The 5,145-nt window shown below is 37.5% G+C and overlaps 1 protein-coding gene across 2 annotated transcripts in view; it reads left to right on the top strand.

Moving 5' to 3' along the window:
• Nucleotides 1-5,145, top strand: part of CADPS2 (calcium dependent secretion activator 2) — a 524,489-nt gene that overhangs the window by 384,213 nt on the left and 135,131 nt on the right. The gene's annotated exons all lie outside the window — the stretch shown is intronic.

Below are 5,145 nucleotides of genomic sequence, written 5' to 3' on the forward strand. Positions count from 1 at the left end.
CTCAAACTCCAGTTATCCATAGATTAGATATTTTATCTTCTATATCTCTTAATGTCTTTAATATGTATTCTGTCTACTTATTTCTCCAGCTGCGTTCTGTATAATATTTTTAGTTCTATCTTCTAGTTCAGAACTCAGCAAACTTTTTCACTGTAGGGCCAGACAGTAAGCATAATAAATATTTTGGACTTTGTGGGTCTGTCACAATTACTTGACTCTTACTGCAGAGCAAAAGTAGCCAATGGGCAGTATGTAAATGAATGTGGCTTGTGTTCTAATACAATTTTATTTGCAAAGACAGGTGGTGGGCTGTCATTTGCTGGCCCTTATTCTACTTCCACATCTCTCTCTTCAGCTGTGACACCTGCTTTTTAACCTATTCATTGAATTGTTAATTTCAGTGGTTAACTTTTTTAGTTCTAGAAATTCTCTCACGTTCTTTTTTAAGTCTGGTCATTTCTGAGTACCTTGCATTCCTTTCTTGGTTGTTATTTCCTTTTTTGTTTACTTAGACCTTTTATAATTAGTTATTTTGTATTCTGATCATTGCAGTAACTAAAATTTCTAGGAATTTTTATCTGTTGTTTCTGCTGATATTTTTGCCATGGTCAAGTGTTTGCTTATTTTGCTAGCAGTTTTTGTAGTAAGCACATATATTATACTTGGATTAATGTGTGGAACTTCTACAAAGCCCAGATTGAGAATGATTTCTTCCCAAAAGGATTTGCTCTTGCTTGTACTTAGTGATAGGAGGTGTTACTGGAGCTGTTTTATTTTCTGTCTTGGAGATTCCTCGATTACACAGGTGGTACCCAGTTTAATGAGGCCAGGCATGTGGTGCAAATTCTCAAAAAAGACTCTTTTCTCTCAGCCTATAGATGGTGTAGAAACAGATTTCCTTGTTTGCTCTCCTTTTCAAGGATACTGATTTTCTAGCCCATCCTTTCATTGATAGTATAGGCCATTCAAGGGTCGCATTTTTTCAGGCATCTCAGGTTCAGCAGCCCATGCAGATTAGGTCTCTGACCCAGCGGTACGCTCCCTTGAACGTAGCTGTAGAGCCTCCTTGGAATCGACATTTGCCTCTAAGGCAAGTGATAAAACTTGCATTTTGAGAAAACCATTTGGACATTTCTGAGGAGAACCTCCTGTAAGCCTCTCCCTGACCACTCTGCTCCAGGTGCCACCTGGTTAACTGCTGTTCATCCATTGCATCTCAGCTTAGATGTCATTCCCAAACTGAGTCCTTACCTGAAACTCAAACTACATCAGAGCTTTGTACTTTTGCCCGTCTTCAATGTAATGTACACTTAACTGTCAGATTTTTCTGTTTTATGCCTTTCCCTGTTATAAACTATTAGGGCAGGAGTCATTTCTGTTGTGCTTTATGTTGTATCCCCAGGACCTGGCCAGTACTTGATAAATATTTGTTGAGTAAGTAAATGAATGACATTGGACCGTCTGTTTACAAATTTTATAGGTTACATGTTGGAGCACTTCATAATAGAGCTCACGATTAAATGTTCTGAACGACTCCAATGCAGTGAGCTTTATGGCCCGTGGAAAAGACCCCATGTAACCAGCAAGATTGTGTCATTTTACAACATAGAAATAAATAAATTAAAACAATGAAATGTCCTTCTATATATATAAAACTGAAAATGATTATGATAAATGATAAACGCGACGGTTGATGAGGTTAGAGGGAAGTTAATAATTTCATGCAGTATGGGTCAGAGTGTAAGCTGATAAGTGCTTTCTTAAGAAGCCGTTTTGCGATATGTAACAAATGCCTGAAAATGTCATCTTATTTATCTTAGGCTGCCATAACAAAATACCATAGACTAGGTGGATTAAACAACAAAATTTTATTTTCTAACAGTTCTGGAGACTAGACATCTGAGTTTAGGGTGCCAGTGTGGTTGGGCTCTTTGGAGGACTCTCTTCCTAGTTTGTAGATGACTTCCTTCTTTCTATGTTCTTACAGAAGAGAGAGAGAAAAAGCCATCTCACTCTTCCACTTCTGTCAAAGCCACCAGTCCTATCAGATTTGTGTCCCAACCCTGTGACCTCATTCTACCTTAATTCCTTCCTAAAAGCCCTGTCTCCAAATTCAATAATACTGTGGGTTGGGACTTCAGCACAGTTCAGTCCATAGCACCATTTAACCTAACAATATACTTTCAGGAATACATCCCAAGGAAACAATCAGGGGTGGGTTAAAAATACACAGCATAAGATTAATGATTGCAGCAGTATTTATGGTAGAAAAAAAATGGAAAAAGTCTAAATTTCTACTAATGGAGTATTGGATTAATAAATTATGGTACATCCATAAAATGAAATATCATATTTCCATTAAAAAGCATATATTAGAATATTTAAACAGTGTGAGAAAATGTTTATATTTCATTAAAAATCAAATTATACATCAAAATGTGCAATATATGTATAGATTTATAGAAAGAAGACTGGATTATGTTTACAATAGAAAGAAGACTGGATTATGTTTACAAAGTAGTATTACCAGTTATTTCTGATGGGGGCATTTCAGAAAATTTTTTCCTTGTGCTTTTCTGAATTCTCTTCCAAAATCATGATGTATCTATAGTTCTTTAATTTTTTTTTAAATGTTATTTTTAGAAAGTAATATCAGGTATTGAGCAGAGGTGATACTTATATCAGAGAACACTATCAACCTTAATTCTCTTTATTTTTATTAGGGAGGGAATATGGGGATATGTGTATAAATACAGCTGATTGACTTTGGTGTACCTCAAAAACTGGTACAAGAGTATAAAGCAATTATATTCCAATAAAGGGCTTAAAAAAATAAAAAATGAAATAAAATCTTCTCAATACTTTATTTTTCTTGAATTCTAGAATTGTGTGCAGTAATGATTTTAGTCTGGTTCCAGGAGAGGCCAGTTATGAAACCTTGATAGCTGTCCTTGACCTGTCTGTCTATCACTACTTTATCACAAAAACTAAGTCACAAGATCACGTATCTTCATAGTCTCAGATTCCTGCCTTTTTTTTTTTTTTGTAGAAGTATCTAAAACCTCCAAAGAAAATAGAATACAGTCGGAAATTCAAATATGGAAAGGATTAGGAGGGAGGAGGGTTTGGAAAAAAAGAAGAATATGATTTTTAAATTTCATTTCCAAAATATTTTCCCCTAGAAAATCTGTTTCTTCTATTTCAGTGAACATATAGGAGTAGAATTAATTTCTTCTGGATATTTAAAAATTTCAGGGGACGTAAAAGACATTGATTATATGTTATATGACCATCCAAATGAGTCATCATTTTGTTTGAAACAATAGGAGGTGTTACAGGTTAGGGAACAAAAATGAGAGAGTACTGTTTTCTGCCTTATCTTCCACCATTTCTTATTCTTGTGCTGTGTCTTCCTCTTTTTTTTTTTTTTTATTATTCTGTTCACAAATGGATATTGGTGGGAAATACACGAAGTGCAAAGTGACTTTTACCTGCTGTGCTGCAGACAGAATTGACAGTTCAGAAATACCACCCTCTGGGTGTCTCTCCCCCTCTCACTCTCTCTCTGGAGGAAGCTAAGATGTCATGCATTCTTCATCAGAGAGGCAGATGGAAAGAAGTCAGAAGCTTCTCAGAAACTCAGAAGCACCATGAACTTTGTCATTTGCCCGCTCGTTGCTTGCAAAATACCTTTTGCCAGAAACCACCAAACTGCCAGTACAAGCAAATTTACCAGAAGAGGTAGAGGGTGTGGGAGGGGAGGGGATATGGGAGCGGGGGGAGGGAAGTCTCGTCAGTGCACCAGACTTTTATATAAAGTGTTAACTCCTGATGAGTTTATGCACCCCACAGACTTGCCAAGCACTCTGCTTCAGGTGGTACGTCCACTCCTAGAGATTATAAAGGGAAGGGCGCGTTTATCCTTCAAGTGTGTAGAAGTTGTGCCGCTGATGATAGCAATTAAGAAGATAACCATAGAAATGTTGTAGTTTTCACTGAGTGAGAAACAAATGCTCCTCAGCACTAAATGGTGCTTTTTCAGCGGCAGTTGTGGGGAGAGCCCTTGACTACGTAATTCTGGAATGTGCCGTTAAAACAAATGAAACAGATTACGGTCAGCCTTCTCATACCTCACGGTTGCACTAGGCACCTCCGCGGCCTGGGGATTCATGGCGTTCAAAAAAAAAACACGTGGGCCGTTTCACACTTTTTGTTGGAGTTTGTCGCAGAATCCTTGCTCCTTAAGATACGTTGGCAGCCAGTAAATCATCTTTACTCAAATTCACCCAGATGAAATGATATTAAAATGCCAGAGTTAGTCTGTGTTGGTCTTATGGGTCTGTGAAATGTTGTGGTATACTGAAAAAAGGACTACAAAACACATGCAGTGTCTACTGTCAGCCAAGGGAAGTGAAGCTACCAGATTAGTCCATATCTGAACATTTAGGCAGATGCCCTCATTGATACTTTCTCTTCTGCTCAAATGCCCATGTCTGCAGTGCAAGTTGTGTACAGTTTTCCTCTCAGATCCTTCTTGAAATACAGTGGAATCATCCTTTCCCTTATGGAAACTAATTTATCATCTGAACTACCCCCCAAACCATCAGAGATCACAGAAAATGGGTGGGTGATACAGTGGCTCCCTCTTGTTCTGGAGCTGTCTTTTCTGAGCATCCTCCGCACTGTAGAGTTTGTGTGGCACTCGTTACGGAAGGAATTGGTAATCATGACAAGATGTCAAATATACAGAAAGGAGTCCTTTTGCTTTAAAATGCCTAATCTGCCAGATTGATGAATAGCACAAATTATAAAATCCCTTAGTTCATGGAGGACTGGAGCGAAATGAATGCATGTGCGGGCGTGCGCACGTGCACGTCATGGTTTCTGTAAAAACAGAATATGACCCATAGGTGGATGTGAGATCAGTCTTTTAAGCATGAACCAGTGGGAGAAAGTTCTGTCGTACGATTCAGTTTTTTAAGAATCTTTCAAGTATAATTAACATAGACACAACTGCACGTGGTGTTCAATTGTTTATTATGTAATACCGAAAGGAAGTTCTATGTCATATCTCGTTTGACCATATCTTTTATTAAAAAATGTATACTGTTGAACTATGCTTTATAATTTGTTCATATCTTAAAC

Source organism: Hippopotamus amphibius, chromosome 4 (genome assembly GCF_030028045.1).
Source record: "Hippopotamus amphibius kiboko isolate mHipAmp2 chromosome 4, mHipAmp2.hap2, whole genome shotgun sequence".
In the NCBI taxonomy this organism is placed as follows: Eukaryota; Metazoa; Chordata; class Mammalia; order Artiodactyla; family Hippopotamidae; genus Hippopotamus; species Hippopotamus amphibius.